This window comes from Opisthorchis viverrini, assembly GCF_000715545.1.
Source record: "Opisthorchis viverrini unplaced genomic scaffold opera_v5_133, whole genome shotgun sequence".
Taxonomy (NCBI): Eukaryota; Metazoa; Platyhelminthes; class Trematoda; order Opisthorchiida; family Opisthorchiidae; genus Opisthorchis; species Opisthorchis viverrini.
This window is the reverse complement of record NW_008751791.1, coordinates 781,930-795,003: the sequence shown is the minus strand read 5'-3', so window position 1 is coordinate 795,003 and position 13,074 is coordinate 781,930. Positions and strand designations below refer to the sequence as shown.

At 44.1% G+C, this 13,074-nt stretch overlaps 1 protein-coding gene across 1 annotated transcript in view; it reads right to left on the bottom strand.

The window, feature by feature from the left end:
* T265_06497 (hypothetical protein) overlaps positions 1 to 10,122 on the bottom strand; it is a gene marked incomplete at both ends in the record, with an annotated part of 46,762 nt that extends 36,640 nt beyond the window's left edge. Inside the window, one exon of the mRNA XM_009171771.1 lies at positions 10,085 to 10,122. The remainder of the gene's footprint in view (positions 1 to 10,084) is intronic.
* Positions 10,123 to 13,074: the final 2,952 nt, after the last annotated feature.

Below are 13,074 nucleotides of genomic sequence, written 5' to 3'. Positions count from 1 at the left end.
GAGATTCCTGAAGATGTCGGCACCATGTGACGAGCAGATTCTGCACGCAAAACCGATGCAAGACGAACGGAGTCATCAGTCCTAAGTGCTGGGCCTACAAGGAGAGAGTTATTAATGGGTTGGGGAGGGGGGGGGAAGAAAAAGCATGTGAAGTAGAAAGAAGGGAGGCGTCAGCAGTAGCATGTTTTCGCTTACCCGCCCTGCTGTATGCAGCAAGTAAGCCGACCCGGCTGATGGCACCACGCGACGGCCGATGTGGCATGATTTTATTTGTGTATGTGCTATTCATGGTTGTACGAGGGCTGGGATACTGCCAGGGCGCCCACACCTAGACAGGAGGACGATTAGGGTCATCAACCAAAGCCTTTGGCTCAAAAGCCTAACCGCAAGGCAGCGGCGTTTGGCGGGAAATGCGAATGCATTACCACTTCTACGGAACAAGTCGCCACATGTTCCAACCCCCAACCTGGAGGGCCAGGAGACTGTGTTCGTCAGACCTTTAACCATTGACCAACCTGGTATGAGAGACTCTTTGAGTGTCGTGAGACACTCTCCATTATAGCTCAATGGATCGCTGAGGTGCGCAAACCGTCACACCACGGTAAGGTCCAGTCTCTTCGTGACGGGGTCCAGTCTCTTCTTGACGGACCAGTCATTTCGTGACGGATTTTCACTATTTTCACTACTAACAGATGAAGTGTTTACCTGCTACGTTCTGACCACGCGACTCAAAGAACGCTGGGAACGCTATTGCTCTTTGGAATAGAGTGAATGCATAGAAACAAATTCACAGCACAAAAAGCTACTCATTTCCCATATATGCAGTGAAATCACTACCTGGTTTTCCGAAGGTCTTATTTCGAAACGAAATAGTAGCATCGTGTTGTGCACAAAAATGTTTACTGTCTTACTCAGAAAGACAGTTCTGGTACCTGCTTTGCTTATTACGTTGTTCTTATTCCCGACGCGTTGTCCTTAATGTGCACCGCTACATCGAAATCGATTTCCGTCTCTTTCACAGTAAAAGGTGATCTGATATAACTTGACACACTAAAGCATCACCTTACATCATTATTTTACCTCAATTTACCTGTTTCAATTTAGTCCATTAAAAATTGACAACATATTAGATTTTCAAGACAGACGATCATCGACTCTGCTTTGTGTAACCGAGGGATCGTGTTCTTTTGTTGGACCCACGTCTCTCTCTCTCTCAGGCGTTTGTAATGCGATATTGCAAATGAGTAAGTAACAGGTAGCGATTGTTTTCTCATCCGTGTGCTCAGGCCCCGGTTGGTAATAACTAAGTGAAAGCGTTTTTTTAACAGTGCTGCCAACCATCTAGACCATCAGTTTTCATTTCATTCACTGGTCATAGTACATATATATTTTCTCAAAATGACAAGAGTTGATGGAATGGGATTGCGAGAGTGATATTGTATTAGGTGTGGAGCTAGCAAGCCCATGGTATGGATGTGTAAGGTATGTTACACAGGTGGATGGTCACATGTCGTTGTTTTGCCAGAATAATTGTAGGGTTTTGGGGCTACTTGTTTCAGGACAAATCAAACAATGACCTATAAACTCGCGGTGTGGCTTCTCTAGGATTTTCAGTACCTTCTAATTACTGCAAACATTATCGCGTCAATGCTATTCCCAAATTCGCAGTAAAGCATACGGTTTCCTGGGGAAAAAGTGTTTCGGTGGACTTGGGGTCAGTTGTAATTGCTGGTCGGTACCAGGTCAAGGAAGAAAACATGACTTCCGACAGAGCACTGATTTCTCCAGAATAGTTGTTTGAAAGAATGTTAACGCGAGAGATACAGTATTTTCACAGGATTTACGACCAAATGAATCACATGATTTCCGTTTTGGGAACAGCTTGAAGCATCACGCGAATAGGCTAGGTGATCCAAACTTCCACCCCATCAAACCTTGTAATACAACCGAATCGACCTAAAGTTGAACTGAACTGTCATCTAAGAGGGACCTCCCTAAGGAATACGCAGATGTCGCCTCAATGGAATTACCATTAGTCATGGGAAACGTGTCTCACTGCACTTGACTAACTCGACAGTTGAACATTGATGTCATACTGTTGATGATGGTGAATAGGGAATCCCTAGCCGTGTTCTCAGTCTTATGTTTTACTTGCTAGTTTGTCGAACTGAATGTTTCCTGTATCCGATACACTTGCGTATATGTAACGCAGAAGTAAACTTCACCGTTTACCAAGAAAGGATGATGGGCAACAAGCCAGTGGTTTACGCAGAAAAATGAATTAAATATTCCCGCGAAGATTCAATCTGTTTTCCCCATGATTCAGCAGAGGCGTTCTCACACTGAACAACATGCGGTTTACCGGCCTTGTTGCCAAATAAAACAAGCCCAACGTGTTTGGTTTTCACGAGAGACTCAACTGAATCTCTCGTTTATGATATTCTGCAACTGAACGTGCTGCACACAGGCCGTCTCATGTTTCAGTTGGCACGATATTCGAGTAGTATATATTTTCATAAAGGAAATTACTCACAGGATTGCTGAAAACTCTTCGACAGTCCACGAACGGTTTCGCGCTTTTTGAGGCCTACCTAATGGGCTCCAGGAATGGCGAAGCTAGTCGTGGACTGTCGAAGAGTTTTCAGCAACCTTGTGAGTAGTTTCCTCTGTGAAAAGTCCAACATGTTTTTCGACCGCGCATTTGAAACTAGACCACCATGCATTCCGCATCTTGCTGGTTGGTTCGCGAGAACACCCACCAAATCGTTGCAGCAAGTCTGGGCTATTAGCCCTATTGAGCCGAACCGTCGCATTCTGTGATGCCTCTAGAACATAAAATCAGCCCTCACGCTTACAAATTTTTGGGTGTTGAGTTTAATGGACACAAATCGAGTGGCTAGATTATTTCGAACGAACCAATTCAGGACAGTGCGCAGTTTTGGACCATCAATGGCGAGTATGCCACCACTTTGATCATCGGCTAGACAACCCTCTGTGTTTACAAAACTGTTTCCACAAGACTAGCAACCCCCTGGTGCTGAATCGTTGACCATGTAGCGACCCAGTCACTGATATACTTGACTGTTCAACTCAGTGTCGCTCACTGGATCGCGAGGCTTGTCTTTTCTCTCATACGCACAAACACGTCGCATTAAGCTGAGTCATCGGACATCGATTGTCTGCACCGCCTGGTTAGAGTAGCGATCACTCATGTGCCGACGCGCCCACGTATATGCACTGGGACCTACATAAAGGGAAACCGAACCCAGTCAGGACACATACACATCCGCGCGCGCGCAGGGAGCAAGAAGTTAGCCAAGCACTCCAAGTCCACGGACAATCATGGAATACGTGTAGCAGCCATACTGTGAAGAAAACACGTTACCGCCGTCCGGACTTTCACCAAAGAACTCTCACATACGATAAGTTCCTTTTTGACTTGCTCCCATTTCGCATTGTATTCATTTTTACACGTGTCGCAACCATATTAAAAACTCCTATTAGTGCACATTCACCCTCTGATTTGTATTGTGGCTACCACCACCTGTGCACTAACAGCCACAAGCTGGAAGAGTAGTGCTTTCGACGTCACCGGATAAAAAGGCTTTAGAGTTACGTGCTAATGTTCTATTTCTGTGTCATTTATTGTTCGAACTGAGCTCCGTTTTCGAGAGAATAGCATCAGTCAAGTTATGGGCCTTGTGGTGCAAATGACAGTATTTTAGCCATATGACGCCAAAACTTTGCATGTTAACATTGAAGCCGTGGAAAAGTATCTAATCTAGCGGCGCGAAATGACCAGTACTGACAAGCTGAGCGGTCACACAGGCCCAAGGAGAATGTGCAAGTAATGGCGGCCTCATTCGGTAGCTATGATGTCATACAGATCACCAACCTATTGTGACCCAATTACAAGTTCATATCGCCTAAGAATTGACCATTCAGTATTTCTGGCTATGTTCTGGCCGCGTTCATCCAGAAGATGTGTCAAAACGTCATATTTTCGGACGAACTTACGGAGTAAAATTTCATCCTTCACTAGGTAAACACACAAAAGTTCTGTGCATAACAGCTCCTATTCTAAAAAATCCCGGGTTATACCGTGGACTTCTGCGTGCCGTAGTCCTCCTAGTTAGTTTTATTATCCGTGTAAGAATGAGGGATACAATGGTTTGACCAATTTTCAGCGCTAAACGATTCATCATTCTGATCTTATCGCACTCTTCTCCAGACGAGGGTCTGCAGCCACTTTGAAAGCAATCATGTGGAACCACAGTCAGGATCGTGTTGACCGAAGATAGTGATGTCAACCATTAGAGCATCATGAACTGTGATGAACAAAACAATGGTCTCCTACCGGACACAACGACGTGGCTCACTGATGGCCTGGTAACAGGAGAAGTTCCGCACAAAATCACATTCAATCTCTCTAATATGCTGAGTCTCCAAAAAACATAAAAAAAGGACAAATCGTGAGGTGGATTGAAAGAAGGCTGCCGGCTCTAATCATAAAGTACCAGAAAAATAGGTATTAATGGTCATCTGTTTTGTATCACAGCCGTTCCCCTTCCAGAAAAGCATCCAGTGATAAACAGCTTCCTTCAGAACAATGCGGGAAGATTTTATATTCCGCCACTTTTCTTAATCTTATGAAGCCACACCGTTTTAACACAATTTGTCAGCACAACGCATAGACTGTTCAAGTTTACTAGACCACGCAATCCTTGTTCTTCATACTCGTAAGCTGGGACAAAACTGGAACCGACTGATACTTCCTTTTGTTCTTGCGAAAACAGGGAATTAGATGGATACATTAGTATCCATGCAGCGCCTATCTCTCAAATTCAGAATCCTCAAACAGTTCACTGATGTTTAGCAGGAAGCACCGGGCAACTCGCCGTTAGACATAGTTTACAAGGTTCTCCACAACCTTTCCGTACCAAATTTACCTCAGCTTTTGAATATTTCAATGAGTATGTCATTATGAGATCATACAGCGCAGTTGAAGGCTATAAATGATTAATGTTGGCAAGGATTCGGAACCGGAGTGTCTGGGAAGCGCTCGTAATTGGTGGTTTGCTGGTGATTTGAGCAAATGGGTTGCAACCGAATTGAGATGTCTGGTTAGAACGAAATGCGTGCCAGGAGGTGCGGTTACTTCACAGATTTCGCAGATTGACCCAATTCGGATTTCACACAAAGACATCTTTTTCGTTCACCCCTATGACAGGGAAGCCACAGGACAGACAGCATTACTGCAAGTACATTCCCCTAGCATCGTGGTGATTGACAGATGATTTCAAAGGAAACCCAACACTCACTGATATCCAACGAATTGGTTTGGTCACGTTCCATCTGAAACTATGAGATGATAAGATGATAAGATAACCAAGTGAGTGGTTACCTCAATAAATGCCTTTATGAGGACAACGACAAGGCAAACGAAGGGAAATCATGCGCCGTCATATTGAAGAAATTTCGATCAGGGTCAGAACGCCAATGTTTCAAACGAGCTGATTTGTTGGCTGGAATAACTATGTACCATCCAAACAGAACATCATTACTGGATGAGTATTGTACCAGCTCTGGGCTGATACTTCGTCCGAGTTTGATTCACTGGAGTCATTCATTGAGCACATCATAATGCAGTTTTCCGTGATTCACAGGCTTACTTCATACTTGCGCAGTTTTCGGACAAAATCATTGAGTGGAATTTCTATGAAGTTAAAGATTTTGCCACGGGGACTTGACGAAAAAGTATCTTGCAAGCGCTCGCGTTCTGATTAAGGAAAGAGTCGTCCAAAACACAATGGGCATGTTTGGCTTATGCGAGGACTCTTGAAGATATGGCAGCAAACTGTAGGGTTGATATTCGAATTGACGATCTACTGCCGACTGATAACCATCGCTTTCAATAAATGGGAACAATGTAAGAATAAGTTCCTCACAGATGTACACAATAATGATGAGAATTACATGTTCCTACAGAAGTGGTAAGAGAGTACAGCCAGCTCCGATGCAACCTGCTTAAGAGGAGAGGTAGAAGCGCTCGGCATAGTCATGGTGGCCAGACGATCTTATGTCGTGGAAACTGTGGCCAACCGGAGAGTTTGGTGCATATTTTGCAATCCTGCTGGATCACGCATGATGCTAGATGTGCTGGTCATAATCGGGTTGCAAAGGAACTTGCAAAACGTCTCCGTCGACTGGGGTACACCATCCTCGAGGAGTTGAGAGCCCCTACTTCTACGTCGTTCATCAAACCTGACCTAATCGCTGTTCGAGATCGCCGTGCAACTGTAGTAGACGTCAGCATAGTCTCGGATGGGCGTGGAGTGATAGTGTGGAATGAGAAGAAGCAGAAGTATGGTGCTGATGAACATTCCCTCGCCATAATCTCAGCCCTACATGCCATCGGTTCACCAACCGATGATCATCTCTTATCGAGGGATCTGCTTTCCTCAATCCGCTAAGGCTGTTATTGGACTGGGACTTCCTAAGGTCACAGTCAGTGACTTGTGTTTGCTTGCCATTGTGGGCTCCCTGCGTACTTATGACACTTTTATGCGTGGTACATGGCGTTGAAGGTACATTTTTGCCATTTAATCTCACACCAGACCCAGTATGACGGTCACTTTGTGCCTGATGTGCGAGTCTTGACTGTGCTAGCGCACACTGCGCCTTGAAGAGCATTCACCATTGTTTGTCCTTTCTTTGGTTGTTGGTCCTTAGACGCGTGTTCCCATACCAAAATCTTTACATGCTTTGGGATTCACCTCATCAGACTGGCACTGCCCTTGGCATGATCTCGAATGAGACGTTTCTCTCTTTTCTCCCATATTGTCCTGTTACTCTTTCGCATTCATCGCTTGCACTCACTTTTTATGTTTGTGATCATGCTCTTCAAAAATAAAAAATAAATGATAATAGGATCTATGGAGTCTATCACAGGAAAACTGACTTTTTGCTCGACGTACAGTATTTAAAATTCAGCTACCACCATCATAACCAAACATGAGAAGTGGTTTGTAATTATCTTATCGCCATAGTGAGAACCCCATTCACTGACAGCTGTCACAGTCTTGTCTAAACGGATAATCTCTAACTTCAAATTACCATCCATTGAGATGGTGAGCATGCCCTTCGGATGATTTAACCCTCCATTCCAACTAGGTCTACTGTTGGCACTCTCGTTGTGTACCTTAATTGCATTTCCTCTTAGTAGTGTGTAATCGAAGCCAAATACCGACTGTGATGGAATAGGGCGATCACGTGGAGCAATCTGTTTCGGTGATCATGTGACAACTGCACGATGCTAATTCGCCTTATTCCTAGACGTAGCAGTTCGCGAGGTACGTATCGCCACAATGCACGCGACCTTGAAACATATTTAACTTAACTTGGCGGACGATCCATCCATGCGAAAAGTCAGTTAACTATATGTACACTTGTCAGGAATTATTGCAAGTGCACAGCAACATGGATTGAATCGGGATCTGGTTTGGCGTGTTCTAAAACCAAAGTTTAGAAATACACAGTGCCTGGTGTTACAATGTCGAGATATTATACAATCAAGGCGGTTTATGTTGACAAAAGATCCAACCATGCAAATCACCTCCAACTGTACACAATTATTTGTGCTCACTGTGTTCAGTTTTTAAGTGAATAGTGCAAGTTATTGCGGGGGATTTGCGATAACGTAGCCCACAAGTTTTTCTTGTATGCAACTCTAAAGTGTTCTTAATGTGAACCTAGAATGATTACAGTTAGCTCTTCAAAGAAAGCTGTCTTCTTCAGACTGAGGAAAACTATTACCAAGTATGCACGCTTGTGTAGGAATGTCCAATGCATTAAAATGGCATCGGGGCTGTTTTGCTTCATCAGCTCCCTAGGAGTCATATAAACCCGTGATGTAGGTCTCACGTGCGTCTTCTGTATAAATTCAGATGGCTGTAAAATACAATAGACAGTTAAGGTTGTTGGAAAACTCCGGGATTGCACCTCATCTTGAAGTATCGTAATGATGGATGACCTTTTACAGTTCTAATGAGCTGTTCAGAAGGAAAAAGTTTACACCGACGGTTATTGGTGGGTGTACGATACCCTAAGATCGGGCGATCGTACCCAAAACATTGCACGACAAATTCCTGAAACAGGTGCCTGATCGGGCATTCAGGACATTCAGGAAGCAGCCGAAAAAAAATCTGGTTCTCACAGTCTCACCCATTGACCACTCGTGGAGCAAGACAGAATAACTTGTTCGTAGATGCCACCGATGCACCAATACCTGTTAGTTACCCATTAATTTTGAACTGCGACCTTAACCAGATCCATAGAGCTCCCGCTTTCACATACAAACTGAACTTTCATAGACCATTGACGGGACCGTTTACATCGTTCTTGCCGACGCCTATACCACGTCACCATACATAGGTACAATGAGCACATTTTTAACTATGATGACCTCTTGGTGCCTAAAAAGGTTGTTTTTGCAGTGAAATTGTCAGTAAAAGAGTCCTCAGTCGACTACGTTGAAATCCTTTGAGTTTGGCACATACCTCGAAATGAGGTATGTCACCGCAAGCAGTCATCATCAGCTGTGAAACCGCATACTTGCTGTACAGCGGTTCTAGGTGCCACAGTTTCATTCACTGATGATTCGGAGAGGTTGGGTAGATATCTGCGCGTTAGAGGCAGCAGGTGACCTAATTGATGCGTAAATACATAGGTTCCCATGGACTTTTAATTGGGGTGAGCGATAGAGATCAGTTCATTGGAGGTGACAGCCTGAATTCATAAGTTTCACTGAGGCTATGAATAGGCGATATTCGAAACTGTGTCTGACTACTAGTGTGTCGCGTCTCGGGGTGACCATCTCAGAAGACAATGATCAGTCAAAAGTACGGGCATACCGGTTCCTAAATATATTCAAGCAAGCGCTGTGAAAAATTTATAGTGAAAAGGACCCAAATCACTTTCTCGACAAAGTTTTACACATTGCCACTCAACACCAGACGTGACAGTTTCACATGTATGCGTTTCCTGGTCTTTGAACAGAAGCAACGCCAGAGGCCATGCTTCTAAGTTCGATTGAGAGAGCGCAACAAAAGCTTGGCAGTTCAGTTCAGCCAGTATAACGGAGGGCAGCAACGGGTGTTTCAACCTGGTTTCCCAGTACCTGGTTGGTTTTCAATCTCGCAAACGAAGCAGTGCCCTAGGTATTCGAACCCACCACCTGGGAGATGTATTAGACAAACTTAATGCTGGAAAGTACGGTCGAAAACGTCACGTAGATCACACTAGACCATGGTACGAGAATACCTCTATCAGTGCCTCCGAAAATCTTCGCTTTTCACTTGGTGTTCTTCTGGATATGTTCCAACTAACCAAAGAAACTGAAACTGAGTACGGTAGTTGGTGAAACTAGACACACCAGACTGATTTTCCGAGTTGTGTTGCGTTCGCGGCCTCATCGGTCAGAAAACTTTGCATCCCATCACCGGTTACAATCAATTTGAAGCATAGTGTTAATTGCAAACAGTATCTCATGAGTATTACTACGAACCAGCAGACTGAGGGATTACAAATATAGACGGAGTAGTCATTGGAGCATACAACTTGGGGAATTGCACCTGCGTCTCCATGCTTCATGTTCCATGCGTAAACAAAGAATGTGGTGGGAGACGAGCTAAATCCCTAAACTCTAGATAGAAAATCTGGCCTTTAAATATGGAATTTATTCGTTCCTACCTAGGACAGTTCTCTAGATGAAAGAAGTGAAATTACATTGTCGATAAAAGCAATGTCATCATCTTCGCTCTACATTCACCTGGGAATGGTTATCAAGAAAGTTACAAGGTAATGAGCAGGAAAAGCTGTAGTTTAATCTACACACACTAGCTCCCTAAAACGCACTGGACACTAAAAACCGTCAACTTAATAATAACTAGGAGAGTGCTTTCATGCAACCTAAACTTCTGTCGGTCTGATAGCTTACAGAGATCATGATTACTGATATTGCCCCGCTCGATTATTTCACCAGCAGGAAACAGCGCAGAGATGGCGTTTAATGAGATACACTCACCCTGAGATTACAAAAACGTTGCCAACAGTCACCGAAAATCCACAACGCAGTACAATCAACTGAAACCTAACGAGTTATATAACGTATTTCGTACGGTCTTGTCTTCCACTGATGAGATAAGAGCCAATCAGCTAACCGATTACTTCCGAAAAGATCGACTAACACACACAGTCATACTTTATTGCACATCCGATCACTTGTCACACGAACTTCGCACAGACTGTGAATGTGTGTGAATGAAAGGTCAGGAGTCGTTTGGTTGAGTCAGCTTATACAACGAACGACCTATCACCCGACGGTTCATGTACGGTAACTCAAGGACAAGGGCCTCAGTTCACTCGGAAGATATCGTTAGTTTTAGGATGAATACTAGGACCCTGGAACACTTGAAACGTGTTAGACAGTGACCAGGGCTTAACAGTTGCACGCTTCTTTCCTCTCAAGACCTTCAATCTTAATGGTATAGCCTTAGTTTTTCTTCCAAATTTCCATCAAACGATTGTTAGCGGAGAAGTGTTATAACAAGTACAGTGGCTTTCGCGACTACATTATAGTGTTTTCCAACTGTGAGCTAGCTAATTATCATAATTAGGGTTTGAAAAGATAACTTCATGAAAATATCCCCCGCATGACACAAAATGGGTGCTTGTTCGCAAACAACTCAAGCACAAATAAGCCGATTGCCACCAGTAAGATAAACAGGAAGCGAACGGAGCTAATCAAGCCACCCACAAGCGAACAACTCTGGTAGATGAAAAATCCCCTGGAAGGATATGGGAATGTTGGCAAAAAAAGAAGGAAAAGGAAAGCCAAGTAAAATAAGGCCGCATTGAATTCACTTTGCCGGAGCGATTAATCATTCCGTTTGAATGATGAGTCGTTGAAAAATTATTTTCAGTAGCTTGATTCTGTGACTAGACTTACTTGTAACTCCTATTCGACTAAATGAGGGTCCATTTTGTCGTTTCACTGAAAAGGGTTATCACTAGTTTTGTATAGACACCTCTAGCGCACTGACGATCATCACGGCCTGAGCGAATGGTCACAAGCTATACCAGCAACAAGCAACTCCGATTACACGCGCAGATCTCTCAAAGGAAGTCATAGAGATTGACAGAAAGCGCTGTGGTTCACACGGTTCCGTATGCACTTTGCACCCGCAAATTTTAAAGCGTTACTGCAGAACTGAGTGAGAATAAACCGAAACCTCTTGCTTGTGAACGAACTGATCGATCTGGTCGATAATTTCATCTAAGTGGGCTGCTGCATAAGTTCCTGTGGACCGGTGAAAGACTAGTGAAAGCACTTCCCTCATTGGGAAAGCCAGGACAGCGTTGGCTGAACGTTCGGCATTAACATATCAGTTTGACTGTCAAGGTTGGAGTGCGCAATTTTGCGGTGCGATATGCCCTACTTTATGACTCACAGACGTGATGGCTGCGTGTTAAAGACCTTCGAGTGCTATCAGTGTCTGACCACCAGTGTATCCGGGACACCGTGTGATCTGGTGAGAACATTGGGGAAGTACTCCGGCTGGTGTTCGGGCAAGTTCACTCCCACTTAACAGATCAGCTGGCTACATTCCACAGGTCATGCTGCTTGGGTCAAGTATTTAATATGACTTCTATAGCCCAGTTCGCCCAGCCTTGTGTCGGATGTGGACTACCGGAGGGCGCTCGTTCCTCGGCTTCACAACTAAGTATGAAGGCCCTTACCAGTCAAACCAGTAGCGCTAGTAACTGCTTTCTTTCCGGATGGGAACGGCGGGATGAGGCAAACCAATGCTCGGTGCTTCTGACACATGCGGGTGTGTCACGCAGTGGCGTTGTTTAACTCGCATTCACTGCGTAGCATTCATTCTATGCGCCATTTTCTGAAACGAGTGACTCTCATTTCCTTGTCCTCCATGTGATTGGCGAACGAAGCTGTAGCAGCTAGAACTAGCGTACTTCGGTTCACTGTTTATGAGCTCAGTAGCTTAAACAAGTTTACAAACCTTAAAATCCGATCTTCTTGGCTGGCTTTATTGTTGGCAATAGGAAACAATCAGGAAAACACTCTGCTGTTGTTTTCACGCTGTATTTCGTCCGTGTTGACGTTTCCCGTCCGTCAGAAGCGAGAATCAAGTACACAAATACTGCGACTGAATAGACTGTCCCGCCTCTCTCTTCCTGTTTCCCGGCAAACTCTGGTGGCACAAAGCCGCTGAGACTAGAATTACCGGGTTGTGAATTGTCGATCTATCGAGAAGAGGCGTCTCCATTTAACTGGATATCTGTTGGTAATCAACTGTTCGTGCGAAAGAACCCTGAGAAAGTACCATGGCCTCAATGGATTACAAATCCAGATCTGCAGAAAACAGTTTTTGCAAACCTCTGGATATCCTTTTAGAGGACTGAAAGTTCTGGTACAATTGTGGTTGCTGGTGATATGAGCGCTCAGTTACGTGGGCATAGCGCTGTTAAGGCTCGTTTGGATGAGCATCTTGGATTGGGTATGAGACTTATCTGGTAACAAATTTTTTCTTTGGGTAATCTTGCAACATGACCAGTAAATACAATCACCTATTTGCGATGGTTGTATCGAAGGTCATACTGTTACTAGTCATAAAAATAAGGTAAATGGCACTAAACTTGAAGCCTTTTGAGTTTTTCTATGTAAACTTAGGGCCAAGATACTCAGTTGGGACCCGCTGCACTTCCTGCTTGCTTCTAGAAATTTATATAAATCTGCCCGAATTTTCTGCAAAAGAATTCTCTAGCCTTTCATTGAGTTTCTCAGGATATCAGAATTAGCCATTTCAAAACAGGTCTAGTCAGTCTTTGAAGAGTAATTCCCTATGCCTTTCAAACTACCCTCGGCTCATCTGATGAGTGGAGAACAATTCAGTTGCCTGATATGTGGGTTCAAAGCAGAAATTCCTAACTCTAAAAGCAAGCAGTTGTCAGTCTTGGTACCTGGGACTGGCTTGATTTTAGACCATGTGGCAC